Source organism: Mesoplodon mirus (assembly GCF_964341445.2).
Source record: "Mesoplodon mirus genome assembly, chromosome: 18".
Lineage (NCBI taxonomy): Eukaryota > Metazoa > Chordata > Mammalia > Artiodactyla > Ziphiidae > Mesoplodon > Mesoplodon mirus.
In genome coordinates, this window is record NC_138994.1 from 12,129,767 (window position 1) to 12,145,042 (window position 15,276).

Sequence of the window (15,276 nt, forward strand, 5' to 3'; positions counted from 1 at the left end):
AGACAGCAGGAGGAGGATTGAGTGCCTCCCGCCACGTCCCTCCTGGGAGTGGAACACGAGACCACGCACTTTACTTCGAGGGTTTTTGAGAGCAAAGCATTTGACCACGGGTCATGGTGGTTACCACGAGGCTACTGAATAGTGTTATTTTCACTATATTTGGAATGGTGTACTGGCCAGTAACTTATTAAATGCAGATGTTGCCAGCTGAGTGAGGAAGTTTGTTTCTCCTGTCTCTGCATCACATGCCACCTAATTTTTTAAAACTTTACTAAAGTATAGTTGATTTACAATGTTGTGTTAATTTCTGCTGAACAGCAAAGTGAGTCAGTTATACATATTTATATTCTTATCCATATTCTTTTCCAGTATGGTTTATCACAGCATGTTGAATATCGTTCCCTGTGGCCACCTGATTTTTATGTTTGACTTGTCAATTTTAGCATGGGATCATTCAGAAAAGAATATTGGTATCAGCTAGAGATAATCTGCTACAACTTTAGAAAACAGTTGAGAGATGTTGTGCATTCAGGTCTGGAACAGGTGGAGGCTGCTGCTTTTCCAGGCGTGTCACCTAGAAATTTCAGCTCCACAGATAAGCACTGTTGCCCGCCCCCCCACCTCAAGCAGGAGACAGGTCGCTTGGAAGCCCCAGGAGAGCAACCAGGCCGGGAGGAACCAGAGCACGGGGCACTGGGGACCCTCCAGGTCCCTTCTCCCTGCCAGCCTCGCTGTCCCTGAGTCCTCACCCCTGTCTTATAGCTGCTGGTGGGCAGGAGGTTGTGCGTTTTCATGTGAATTTGTTTATAATTGAGCTGAACTTCAGTTGTTTTAAAATCAAAGGCAATTTTGCCAGGTTTTAAAGTTATACTTTTCCTTCTGTCTTCAACAGTGTAACATGGTAAACAAACATTCCCCCTCCATTACAATAAATAATTGACAGGAAATTCAAAGTTTTCTGTAGAAATTCTTTTACAGACTTTATCGACTAAGTTGAGTGTGTTGATGCCGCTGTGTGGTATGCGGGGTTGGTAGGTGGCATGGTGGAAGCTGGGTTGCAGACTTCCGGTCCTGAAAGCCCATGAGGTTTGTTGCCTGCAGGGGCCACGCTGGGAGCAGCAGTCAGGATGGCCAGCCCTGCCCGCCTCTCCTTCTCCAAACACACCACTCACTTTCCTTTCTGCTCTCCCCTACCTTTTCTTTCCTGAGAAAAAAATTATGGGCTTGTGTTTCAGACCCAAGACCTGGAGGGTATCAGCTGGCTCAGGAGCAGGGCCATGTGATTTTAGTGGTGGCCGTTCCCAAGGAGGCTCAAGAAACAGGTGATGACCTTAATTTAATGAGGTGGAGGAATGGGCGACCCCTTACTTGATGGCAGCTGCCAATCGGTGAATATCCACGTGTGTAGACTCTCCTACTCCTGTTCTTTGAAAGAAGAAATAGTCCTTATTCTTAACACTCATGTTCAGAAAGATTTTCCTTGAACAGAGGAAAGACAGAAAATAGTTGAAGACAGACCTGAGACGTCTCGGCACCGTAGCTACTCACACTCCCTCGAGGGCAGTCCCTCGGCACGCCACACACTCTTGTTTTTGTCAGCACCATAACCTGTTGTGCCTGGAAAGCTCTGCTCTTGCTAAGTGCCACTAAACTTGATTTTTAAAAAGAAATGATGCCTCAGACAGTAGTGGGCTTTTGAGATGTCTTTTGTTTGTACAGAGCGCTTTCATTTTAAGGCTCAGGAAAGGGGGAGGACCCGGGTGTTTGCTCAGATGCTCCTTCCCAGCGCTGGGTCCGAAACCGCTGGCCAGGGAGAGAGCTTGCTGGAGACGGAGATTTGGGGCCCGCTGCTGCAGGCACTCACACTCCCGGGCTCCCCGACCGACTTGGCTTTAATGAGCTCCAACGTGGTTCTTTGGCGGCCAGCATGGGCTGCGTGGGCCTTGGGTGGCCTCCACCTAAGAACTTGCATTTTCCCACGTCCTGGTTCTCAGGTAGGTCAGGGCTGGACCGTGTTGTCCCAGGTGCTCCATCCATGGTGTTCCCGAGGTCCGAGCGGTCATCTTGTCCATCGCGGAGTCTGGCTCTTACCGCTCGTTTTGCTCTCCCTCTCTGTCTTACCAAACTGCGGGCGCTGTGGGAGCAGAGGTCTCTCTGTCTCCTGCACGGGGTGTCCTGGGCCCCGGTGGGCGGGCACTACGTCGGAGCTGCCTGCCCTGCAGAGCCCACAGCCAGGGTGGGCTTGCAGAGAAGAGGAGGCAGGGTTGTAAGGAAAGGTGGTGTGGATTCCACCCCGGAGAGGGCGCGGTTCGCTCTGCATGCATGTGCTCCGGGTGGACCCCAGTCCGGCTCAGGACCAGAACCAGGACCAGGGCCAGTGCTGGGCGTGTCCTCCCACCGAGACTCCCTCCGCCCCCCCTCCTGCCAATCTCTTGCTGGTGGGAGGCAATTCTTGTCTTCTCTCCTAACTGAAGGTAATCCCTTCCTCCACTCCCCCAGGACAGAGCAAGGGGCGGGGCGGGGCTCCAGGAAGAAAAGGGGTGGAGCTGGGGCAGAGCAAGAAGCAGGGGTGGGGCGTTGGCAGCACTTGGGTTCTGGGTTCTGTTGGAAGTGCTGTCAGCAGAGGGAAATGCACAACTTGAATTTGTGCGTATATGGTAAAATGGCGCGTTTGATTCTAAGTTATTTTTGTGTTCTTCTTATGCTATAATTATAGCTGTAGAAAAATTATATATGTGTATAGATAGGGACTAGAAGGGAACTTAGAACGGTGAAAACAGTACGTTCTGAGGATGACGATGTTGTGTAATGTGTAATACTGAACATTTCCGGTATTGCTGCTATGGAGCTTGTGCAGTAAACCCAGAATTACAATATTTTCAAAAAGCATCATGGAGTGAAGTCAGATTAAGTTTTTTCTAAATACTGAATTTACTTTATTAGAGACATTATACCTTAAAAATCCACTTGACTGGGATATTACTTACATATAATAAAGTACACTCATTTAAGTGTACATTCAATGAGTTTGACAAATGTATACACACATATAAAAACCATCTCAGTCAAGTTTAGAACGTTTCCATTGCCCCAAACAGTTTCCACATGCCTCTTTACAGTCATCCCCCCACTCCCTGAAGCAACTACACATGTAATTTCTTTAGGTTAGTAATCTAATTATCTGTTCTTTCGACAGATGAGATTTTTCCCCCGTTCTAGAACTTCATATAAATGGAATCATACAGTATATATTCTTGTGGTTGACTTCTTTTGCTCATCATATGTTTTTGAGATTTATCCGTGTTGTTGCTTATACCAATAATTCAGTTTTTTTATTGCTGAGTAGTGTATTCCAATGCATGGATAAACCAAAATTGTTTATTTATATAGCCATCCATTGATGGACATTTGGATTGCTTTCCAGGATTTGGCTATTATGAGTAAAGATGCTGTGAAAATTTGTGTACAAGTCTTACCATGGACATTTGTGTTCATTTCTCATGGGTAAATATCTAGAGATAGAACTGCTGGGTGATATAATACATGTACATTTAACTTTGTGAGAAACTTCAAAACTATCTTGCAAAGAGACTGAGCCATTTTACACTCCCCCCAGCAATTTTCAAGAGTTCCAGTAGTTTCGTATTGTTACAACACTTGGAATTGTCTTTTAAATTTGAGCCTTTGTAGTGTGCATGTAGTTCTATCTCATTGTTTTAGCTTGCATTTCCCTGATGACTAAATATGTCGAACATTTATTCGGGTGCTCATGCATATATCTTCCTGTGTGAAGTGTCAGTTCAAATCTTTTGACTATTGTTTCTATTAAGTTCTTTGTCTTAGTATTGAGTTTTTAGATATAAAAACTAAATTCTGTATGTAAGTTCTTTCTCCCAGTTTAGTTTGCTGTTTATCTTTTTTTTTTTTTTTTTTTGGCGGTACGTGGGCCTCTCACTGTTGTGGCCTCTCCTGTTGCGGAGCACAGGCTCCGGATGCGCAGGCTCAGTGGCCATGGCTCACGGGCCCAGCTGCTCCGCGGCATGTGGGATCTTCCCGGACCGGGACACGAACCCGTGTCCCCTGCATCGGCAGGCGGACTCTCAACCACTGCGCCACCAGGGAAACCCTGTTTATTTTCTTAATTTCCTAAAACCACCTTTTGATGAACAGATGTTGTTAATTGTTATAAAGTCCATTTTCCAGTTTTTCCTTTTAAGAATTAGGCTTTCTGTGTCCCATCTAAGAACCTACGAAATTGTTTTCTACCCCAAGACTTTCTTCTCTATTTTCTCCTAGAAGTTTTATTGTTTTATCTTACACATTTAGATCTGTTATCTATTTTTAAGTTAATTTGAGGGTATGATGTAAAGTAGGGATTGAGGATCATTTTTTCCCCTATGATAACTGGTTGTTACTATCCTTTCCCTGTTGAATTACCTTGGCACTTTTGTTGAAAATCAAATGACTGAAAGAAATATAGATCCATTTCATTTCTGGACTCTCTGTTCTGTTCCATTGTTCTTTTTATCTATCTTTATACCAAGTCCATACTGTCTTGATTACTGTAGCAGCTGTAGTGATAAAGCTACAATGTCGTTTTATTGAAAAAAATCAGGTATTGTAAGTCCTCCAACTTTGTTCTTCCTTTTCAAAATTGTTTTCCCATCTGTTTAGGTCTTTTGGATTTCTGCAAAATTTTAGATCAGCTTGTCAAGCCTGCTTGGATTTTTATTGGAATTGAATTGAATTTATAGTTCTGTTTGGGAATCTTAATATTGAATCTTCTAATACATAAACATGGTGTATCCCTCAATTTATTTGGGCCTTCTTAAGTTTCTCTCGGAAATGTTTTGTAGTTTTCAGTATACAGGTCTTACATAAATTTAACAAAATACTTCCCAAGTATTTTATGAGTTTTGGTGTTATTGAAAATGGTATTAGCAAGTCGTCTCCCAGTTTTATAGTTGTATTGCTATAAATATACTAAATTACCTTACTAGTTCTAGTTTTGTTTTGTCTTGGTTTTGTTTTTTGGGGTAAGAACTCACTATGAAGTGACCACGGCACCTGTGAGTAAAGACTGCCTCTTTCTCTCTGGTCCGTTGTCCTTTATTCCTTGTTCTTGGCCCATTATCCTGGCTGGGACCGCTGCCACCACCCCCGCCCCCACCCATGCAACACTGAATAGAAGTGGTTCTGGTGACAGTCCTTGTCATGTTCAGATTTTTATTTGTTTCATCATTTACAGTAAATTAAATTTACTGTAAAATTTACAGTAAATTAAATCATGTGGAGCAGAAGTCACTCCTTTTCATTGCTGTTTAATATTCCACAATATGAATATGCCCAGTTTATCCATTCTGCCGTTTGGACATTTGGGTGTTTGAGCAACGCTGCCAAGAAATCCTTGTGCATATATCTTGGTGCACACACACAAATGCACATGTAGGGGTGGAACTGGGATGTCTCTGTGTACCCGTGTTCAGTGGATGCTGCCGGGTTCCCACAGTGGCTGGTCAGTTCGTGCTCCCTCCAGTGTACAGGCATCCTGGCTGATTTGTGTCCTTCCTCACAGCTCTGCATGCTGTCTTTAGCCCAGCGTGAATGTGCGTGTGGCCTGCTTCTGGCGTGTGTGTTCTGTCCAGTTGGGTTATTGATCTGTCCTTTTGTCTGCCAATACCACAGTGTAGCTTTAGAGAACATACTGTAATTTGATGCTATATGTTTTCTTGTTCATCTACCTAATATTTTGGGCTGTTTTTTAAAAATCTTTTTGCATTTTTATATAAATGTCAGAGTAATTTTCTTAATTTTCACAACATCCCCTCTGAGGATTTTGACTGGAATTATATTGAATCTATAGATCAATTAGGTGAGAACTAACTTCTTTTTTTTTTTTTTTTTTGTCTTTCCAAAAAATTTTAATGAATGTGTAGCAATTTTAAAAGACATAATTCTGATTTAAAGAGTGGACATTTTGGTAGCAACAATGTGTCATGTTATTTTTTTTTTATATTTCTATATTTTTTTATTTTTTTGCTTTATAACAAAGTTAATCAGTTATACATATACATATGTTCCCATATCCCCTCCCTTTTGCGTCTCCCTCCCACCCTCCCTATCCCACCCCTCCAGGCGGTCACAAAGCACCGAGCTGATCTCCCTGTGCTATGCGGCTGCTTCCCACTAGCTATCTACCTTACATTTGGTAGTGTATATATGTCCATGCCGCTCTTTCACTTTGTCACAGCTTACCCTTCCCCCTCCCCATATCCTCAAGTCCATTCTCTAGTAGGTCTGTGTCTTTATTCCTGTCTTACCCCTATGTTCTTCATGACATTTTTTTTTCTTAAATTCCATATATATGTGTCAGCATACAGTATTTGTCTTTCTCTTTCTGACTTACTTCACTCTGTATGACAGACTCTAGGTCCATCCACCTCATTACAAATAGCTCAATTTCGTTTCTTTTTATGGCTGAGTAATATTCCATTGTATATATGTGCCACATCTTCTTTACCCATTCATCCGATGATGGACACTTAGGTTGTTTCCATCTCCGGGCTATTGTAAATAGGGCTGCTATGAACATTTTGGTACATGACTCTTTTTGAATTACGGTTTTCTCAGGGTATATGCCCAGTAGTGGGATTGCTGGGTCATATGGTAGTTCTATTTGTAGTTTTTTAAGGAACCTCCATACTGTTCTCCATAGTGGCTGTACCAATTCACATTCCCACCAGCAGTGCAAGAGTGTTCCCTTCTTTCCACACCCTCTCCAGCATTTATTGTTTCTAGATTTTTTGATGATGGCCATTCTGACTGGTGTGAGATGATATCTCATTGTAGTTTTGATTTGCATTTCTCTAATGAGTAAAGATGTTGAGCATCCTTTCATGTGTTTGTTGGCAGTCTGTATATCTTCTGTGGAGAAATGTCTATTTAGGTCTTCTGCCCATTTTTGGATTGGGTTGTTTGTTTTTTTGTTATTGAGCTGCATGAGCTGCTTATAAATTTTGGAGATTAATCCTTTGTCAGTTGCTTCATTTGCAAATATTTTCTCCCATTCTGAGGGTTGTCTTTTGGTCTTGTTTATGGTTTCCTTTGCTGTGCAAAAGCTTTTAAGTTTCATTAGGTCCCATGTGTTTATTTTTGTCTTTATTTCCATTTCTCTAGGAGGTGGGTCAAAAAGGATCTTGCTGTGATTTATGTCATAGAGTGTTCTGCCTATGTTTTCCTCTAAGAGTTTGATAGTGTCTGGCCTTACATTTAGGTCTTTAATCCATTTTGAGCTTATTTTTGTGTATGGTGTTAGGGAGTGATCTAATCTCATACTTTTACATGTCCCTGTCCAGTTTTCCCAGCACCACTTATTGAAGAGATTGTCCTTTCTCCACTGTACATTCCTGCCTCCTTTATCAAAGATAAGGTGACCATATGTCCGTGGGTTTATCTCTGGGCTTTCTATCCTGTTCCATTGATCTATCTTTCTGTTTTTGTGCCAGTACCATACTGTCTTGATTACTGTAGCTTTGTAGTATAGTCTGAAGTCAGGGAGCCTGATTCCTCCAGCTCCATTTTTCGTTCTCAAGATTGCTTTGGCTATTCGGGGTCTTTTGTGTTTCCATACAAATTGTGAAATTTTTTGTTCTAGTTCTGTGAAAAATGCCAGTGGTAGTTTGATAGGGATTGCATTGAATCTGTAGATTGCTTTGGGTAGTAGAGTCATTTTCACAATGTTGATTCTTCCAATCCAAGAACATGGTACATCTCTCCATCTATTTGTATCATCTTTAATTTCTTTCATCAGTGTCTTATAATTTTCTGCATACAGGTCTTTTGTCTCCTTAGGTAGGTTTATTCCTAGATATTTTATTCTTTTTGTTGCAATGGTAAATGGGAGTGTTTCCTTGATTTCACTTTCAGATTTTTCATCATTAGTATATAGGAATGCCAGAGATTTCTGTGCATTAATTTTGTATCCTGCTACTTTACCAAATTCATTGATTAGCTCTAGTAGTTTTCTGGTAGCATCTTTAGGATTCTCTATGCATAGTATCATGTCATCTGCAAACAGTGACAGCTTTACTTCTTCTTTTCCGATTTGGATTCCTTTTATTTCCTTTTCTTCTCTGATTGCTGTGGCTAAAACTTACAAAACTATGTTGAATAAGAGTGGTGAGAGTGGGCAACCTTGTCTTGTTCCTGATCTTAGTGGAAATGGTTTCAGTTTTTCACCATTGAGGACGATGCTGGCTGTGGGTTTTTCATATATGGCCTTTATTATGTTGAGGAAATTTCCCTCTATGCCTACTTTCTGCAGGGTTTTTATCATAAATGGGTGTTGAATTTTGTCGAAAGCTTTCTCTGCATCTATTGAGATGATCATATGGTTTTTCTCCTTCAATTTGTTAATATGGTGTATCACGTTGATTGATTTGCATATATTGAAGAATCCTTGTATTCCTGGAATAAACCCCACTTGATCATGGTGTATGATCCTTTTAATGTGCTGTTGGATTCTGTTTGCTAGTATTTTGTTGAGGATTTTTGCATCTATGTTCATCAGTGATATTGGCCTGTAGTCTTCTTTCTTTGTGACATCCTTGTCTGGTTTTGGTATCAAGGTGATGGTGGCCTCGTAGAATGAGTTTGGGAGTGTTCCTCCCTCTGCTATATTTTGGAAGAGTTTGAGAAGGATAGGTGTTAGCTCTTCTCTAAATGCTTGATAGAATTCGCCTGTGAAGCCATCTGGTCCTGGGCTTTTGTTTGTTGGAAGATTTTTTATCACAGTTTCAATTTCAGTGCTTGTGATTGGTCTGTTCATATTTTCTATTTCTTCCTGATTCAGTCTTGGCAGGTTGTGCATTTCTAAGAATTTGTCCATTTCTTCCAGGTTGTCCATTTTATTGGCATAGAGTTGCTTGTAGTAATCTCTCATGATCTTTTGTATTTCTGCAGTGTCAGTTTTTTTTTTTTTTTTTTTTTTTTTATGACTCAAACTACTAGTGACCACAGCTCTTCACTCTCCTGCTTGGCCAAGCTCATTCAAAGCCTGAACTTCAGAGATCCCTCCGCCCCATCATTTGTTACTTCTGTAAAGTGCTATCAGTATTCCACGGAAAGCTTAACTTCATTAAGGTCGTAACCAAAAAGAAAAAGGCATCACGAATCTCTTCTCCACTCAGTACATTCTCCCCGCTCCCTTTTCTCAGTTCCAAGCAAATGAGACCTAACGAAAGACGTGGCAGCTTTAGGCCTGGACCCACATTTTAAAGACACACACCCGCTCCTCATACTCAGGTAGAGAGGATTACCCTTCCTACCCAGAAAGTATTTAACAAATTCCTGGATTGAGGGTGAAGACTCACAAACAAACAAACAAAGATGCATTCCCCCCCCCCACCTAGGGGAAGGTCCCAGCAGGCTGGAACAGCTCTGTGGGCTGGAGTGGCCCCCTGTCTTCACCCCCACTCTGCCAGGTGCTCAGGCCAGCAGCCTCGGGGCATCCTTCTTAACCCCACCTCCCCCCTACTCGGAGGACGCATCAGCAAGTGTGGGTTTATTCTCAGTACAAACCCTCCTCCCGCCACCCCTGCCACCACTGCGATCCACACCGCCTCTCCCTCCTCGATTAGGACAAAAGGTTCCCAACTGGCTTCCCTGCTACCTGCAACCCCTACTCCCTACAAAGCAGCCAGAAGGATTCCTTTAAAATATAAAGTAGTAATTTGTAATATAATTAAATGACGTCACTCCCCTCTCAAACCTCCAGGACACCTCAAGTCCTTCCTGGACTCTGCGGCTCTGCTCGCGGACAGTGGCCCCAAGCCCCTCCGCTCCGTAGTTTTCGCTGCCCTGGACGCCGAGGGCTCGTTCCTGCCCTCGGGTCCTTTGCTGCGGTTTCCTCTTCCCCGCGCGCTCGCTCCCAGAACTTGTGCGGCTCACTCCTGGATGTCACTCAGGTTTTAGCCCAAGCGTCACCTTCCCGGAGCCCTTTGCAGGCCACGCTTCGCATCCGCTCGTCCTCCCAGCGCTCATCCCTGCTTTAGGCCTCCCGCGCGGACAGCCGGGCGGCGCTGCATCCCCGCGCGGACCCTCATGCCCGCGAGAGACCGGCCAGCTGGCGGCCCCTCTCCGGGAAGGACCCCTCCCCTGGAAAGTGACCACCATCTGACCGCCCCCTCCCTCAGGGAGTGACCACCGGCCGGCCGCCACCCTCAGACCTCACCACGCGGCGCCTGGAGGGCTTCCTGGAGGAGGGCGCCGACGGCTTCCCCTGCCTTCCGCTCAAGGAGCGCACCTCTCCGGCGGGCTCTTTTCTGCTCGGCTGCCAGGCTGACTCGCCGCTCGCCCCCGCGCGTCCCTGTTCCGCGGCCCGGCCGCCTCCATCCCAACACCTCCCAGCCCGGCCGCCCCGGGCTCTGCAGTGTCAGTTTTTACTTCTCCTTTTTCATTTCTAATTCTATTGATTTGAGTCTTCTCCCTTTTTTTCTTGATGAGTCTGGCTAATGGTTTATCAATTTTGTTTATCTTCTCAAAGAACCAGCTTTTGGTTTTATTGATCTTTGCTATCGTTTCCTTCATTTCTTTTTCATTTATTTCTGATGTGATTTTTATGATTTCTTTTCTTCTGCTAACTTTGGGATGTTTTTGTTCTTCTTTCTCTAATTGCTTTAGGTGCAAGGTTAGGTTGTTTATTCAAGATGTTTCCTGTTTCTTAAGGTAGGATTGTATTGCTATAAACTTCCCTCTTAGAACTGCTTTTGCTGCATCCCATAGGTTTTGGGTCGTCGTGTCTCCATTGTCATTTGTTTCTAGGTATTTTTTAATTTCCTCTTTGATTTCTTCAGTGATCACTTCGTTATTAAGTAGTGTGTTGTTTAGCCTCCATGTGTTTGTATTTTTTACAGCTCTTTTCCTGTAATTGATAAGTAGTCTCATAGCATTGTGGTCGGAAAAGATACTTGATACAATTTCAATTTTCTTAAATTTACCAAGGCTTGATTTGTGACCCAAGATATGATCCTGGAGAATGTTCCATGAGCACTTGAGAAAAATGTGTATTCTGTTGTTTTTGGATGGAATGTCCTATAAATATCAATTAAGTCCATCTTGTTTAATGTATCATTTAAAGCTTGTGTTTCCTTATTTATTTTCATTTTGGATGATCTGTCCATTGGTGAAAGTGGGGTGTTAAAGTCCCCTACTATGATTGTGTTACTGTCGATTTCTCCTTTTATGGCTGTTAGTATTTGCCTTATGTATTGAGGTGCTCCTATGTTGGGTGCATAAATATTTAAAATTGTTATATCTTCTTCTTGGATGGATCCCTTGATCATTATGTAGTGTCCTTCTTTGTCTCTTCTAGTAGTCTTTATTTTAAAGTCTGTTTTGTCTGATATGAGAATTGCTACTCCAGCTTTCTTTTGGTTTCCATTTGCATGGAATATCTTTTTCCATCCCCTTACTGTCAGTCTGTATGTGTCTCTAGGTCTGAAGTGGGTCTCTTGTAGACAGCATATAGATGGGTCTTGTTTTTGTATGAATTCAGCCAATCTGTGTCTTTTGGTGGGAGCATTTAGTCCATTTACATTTAAGGTAATTATCGATATGTATGTTCCTATTCCCATTTTCTTAATTGTTCTGGGTTCGTCATTGTAGGTCTTTTCCTTCTGTTGTGTTTCTTGCCTAGAGAAGTTCCTTTAGCATTTGTTGTAAAGCTGGTTTGGTGGTGCTGAACTCTCTCAGCTTTTGCTTGTCTGTAAACGTTTTAATTTCTCCATCAAATCTGAATGAGATCCTTGCTGGGTAGAGTAATCTTGGTTGCAGGTTTTTCTCCTTCATCACTTTAATTATGTCCTGCCACTCCCTTCTGGCTTGTAGAGTTTCTGCTGAGAGATCAGCTGTTATCCTGATGGGGATTCCCTTGTGTGTTATTTGTTGTTTTTGCCTTGCTGCTTTTAATATGATTTCTTTGTGTTTAATTTTTGACAGTTTGATTAATATGTGTCTTGGCATATTTCTCCTTGGATTTATTCTGTATGGGACTCTCTGTGCCTCCTGGACTTGATTAACTATTTCCTTTCCCATATTAGGGAAGTTTTCAACTATAATCTCTTCAAATATTTTCTCAGTCCCTTTCTTTTTCTCTTCTTCTTCTGGAACCCCTATAATTCGAATGTTGGTGCGTTTAATGTTGTCCCAGAGGTCTCTGAGACTGTCCTCTGTTCTTTTCATTCTTTTTTCTTTATTTTGCTCTGCAGCAGTTATTTCCACTATTTTATCTTCCACCTCACTTATCCGTTCATCTGCCTCAGTTATTCTGCTATTGATCCCATCTAGAGTATTTTTCATTTCATTTATTGTGTTTTTAATCGATGCTTGATTCATCTTTAGTTCTTCTAGGGCCTTGTTAACTGTTTCTTGCATTTTGTCTATTCTATTTCCAAGATTTTGGATCTTGGAAATAGAATCTTGGATCATCTTTACTATCATTATTCTTTTTGTTTGTTTGTTTTTCTTTTTTCTTTTTTGCGGTACGCGGGCCTCCCACAGCTGTGGCCTCTCTCGTTGCGGAGCACAGGCTCCGGACGCGCAGGCTCAGCGGCCATGGCTCACGGTCCCAGACGCTCCGCGGCATGTGGGATCTTCCAGGACCAGGGCTCGATCCCGCGTCCCCTGCATCGGCAGGCGGACTCTCAACCACTGCGCCACCAGGGAAGCCCTACTATCATTATTCTGAATTCTTTTTCAGGTAGACTGCCTATTACCTCTTCATTTGTTAGGTCTGGTGGGTTTTTATCTTGCTCCTTCTCCTGCTGTGTGTTTTTCTGTCTTCTCATTTTGCTTATGTTACTGTGTTTGGGGTCTCCTTTTTGCAGGCTGCAGGTTCGTAGTTCCCGTTGTTTTTGGTGTCTGTCCCCAGTGGCTAAGGTTGGTTTAGTGGGTTGTGTAGGCTTCCTGGTGGAGGGGACTAGTGCCTGTGTTCTGGTGGATGAGGCTGGATCTTGTCTTTCTGGTGGGCAGGTCCACGTCTGGTGGTGTGTTTTGGGGTGTCTGCGGACTTTTTATGATTTTAGGCAGCCTCTCTGCTAATGGGTGGCGTTGTGTTCCTGTCTTGCTAGTTGTTTGGCATAGGGTGTTCAGCACTGTAGCTTGCTGGTCATTGAGTGAAGCTGGGTGCTGGTGTTGAGATGGAGATCTCTGGAAGATTTTCGCTGTTTGATATTATGTGGAGCTGGGAGGTCTCTTGTGGACCAGTGTCCTGAAGTTGGCTCTCCCACCTCAGAGGCACAGCACTGACTCCTGGCTCCTCAATTTGGGATGATTTGTTGTCTATTCATGTATTCCACAGATGCAGGGTACATCAAGTTGATTGTGGAGCTTTAATCGGCTGCTTCTGAGGCTGCTGGGAGAGGTTTCCCTTTCTCTTCTTTGTTCTCACAGCTCCCAGGTCTCAGCTTTGGATTTGGCCCCGCCTCTGCGTGTAGGTCGCCGGAGGGCGTCTGTTCTTCCCTCAGACAGGACAGGGTTAAAGGAGCAGCCGCTTCGGGGACTCTGGCTCACTCAGGCCGGGGGGGGGGGGGGGCGGGGAGGAGGGAGGGGCACGGAGTGCGGGGCGAGCCTGCAGCGGCAGAGGCCGGCGTGACGTTGCACCAGCCCGAGGCGCGCCGTCCGCTCTCCCGGGGAAGCCATCCCTGGATCCCGGGACCCCGGCAGTGGCGGGCTGCACAGGCTCCCGGAAGGGCCGTGTGGACAGTGACCTGCGCTCGCACACAGGCTTCTTGGCAGCGGCGGCAGCAGCCCTAGCGTCCCACGCCTGTCTCTGGGCTCCGCGCTTTCAGCCGCGACTCGCACCCGTCTGTGGAGCTCCTTTAAGCAGCCCTCTTAATCCCCTCTCCTCGCGCACCAGGAAACCAAGAGGGAAGAAAAAGTCTCTTGCCTCTTTGGCAGCTCCAGAGTTTTCCCGGACTCCTTCCCGGCTAGCTGTGGCACATTAGCGCCCTTCAGGCTGAGTTCTCACCGCCAGCCCCAGTCCTCTCCCTGCGCTCTGACCGAAGCCCGAGCCTCAGCTTCCAGCGCCGCCCGCCCCAGCGGGCGAGCAGACAAGCCTCTCGGGCTGCTGAGTGCCGCTTGGCACCGATCCTCTGTGCGGGAATCTCTCCGCTTTGCCCTACCCAGGTACGTGGGGAGTTTCTTGCCTTTTGGGAGGTCTGGGGTCTTCTGCCAGCGTTCAGTAGGTGTTCTGTAGGAGTTGTTCCACGTGTAGCTGTATTTCTGGTGTATCTGTAGAGAACTAACTTCTTTACGATATTGAGTCTTCCTAACAATGAAAATATGTTCATTGATTTATTTAGGTCTTCTTTAATTTACCTCAGTAGGCATGAGTAGTTTTCATAGCAGAGGGCTTACAAGTCCTTTGTTAAATTAATACCTTGGTATTTGATTTTTTAAAAAACATTTTTATCAGCTCTACTGAGATGTAATTCACATAAAAATCCACCCATTTAAAGTGTACAATCCAATGGTTTTCAGTATATTCATAATGTTGTGCAACCATCACCACAATCTATTTTTAGACCTTTTCCATCACCACAAAATTAAACCCCATACCTATTAATAATCACCCCCTCATTCCCCCATCTCCTAGCCATGGGCAACCACTAATCTCTTTTCTGTCTCTATGGATTTGCCTGTTCTGGACTTTTCATATAAATGGAGTCTACACTATGTGGTCTCTGTGACTGGCTTCTTTTACTTAGCATGATGTTTTCAAAGTTCATCACGTTGTAGCATGTGTCAGGACTTCATTTCTCTTTACTGTTGCGTAATAGTCCATCTTATGAGTGTACATTTTTTTTGTTTATTTACTAGTTGATGAACATTTGGGTTATTTCCACTTTTTGACTATTATAAATAATGCTGCTATAAACATTCCTGTACAAGTTTTTGTGTGGATAGATGTTTTCAGTTCCACCTAGGAGTGGAATTGCTGGGTCACATGGTAACTCTGATTTTAACATTTTGAGGAAGTGCCAAAATGTTTTCCAGAGTGAGTATACCATTTTACATTCTCACCAAAGAGTTATTTGATCTTTTTTGATACTATTGTAAGAAGCATCATTTTTAAAAATTTTGTACATATAAAGAAATTATTTATTGATCTTGTATCCAGAAACCTTCTTCTTCTTATTATTTTTTATAAATACTGTCTATTCTCTTTATTAATCTTTTTTTTTTTTTTTTTTTTTTTTTTGGTGCGTTGGGTCTTTG

The 15,276-nt window shown here is 43.5% G+C and overlaps 1 protein-coding gene across 3 annotated transcripts in view; it reads left to right on the forward strand.

Annotated features, from left to right (window-relative positions):
* B3GNTL1 (UDP-GlcNAc:betaGal beta-1,3-N-acetylglucosaminyltransferase like 1) overlaps positions 1-15,276 on the forward strand; it is a 120,063-nt gene that overhangs the window by 29,316 nt on the left and 75,471 nt on the right. The window contains exon 1 of one of the 3 annotated variants that reach the window (XM_082603049.1): positions 1,259-1,322. The exons of the other annotated variants lie outside the window; for them this stretch is intronic. The gene's annotated coding sequence lies outside the window, so the exon portion shown is untranslated. Of the gene's footprint in view, positions 1-1,258; positions 1,323-15,276 lie in introns of those variants that run through there. 3 annotated transcript variants of the gene reach the window in all.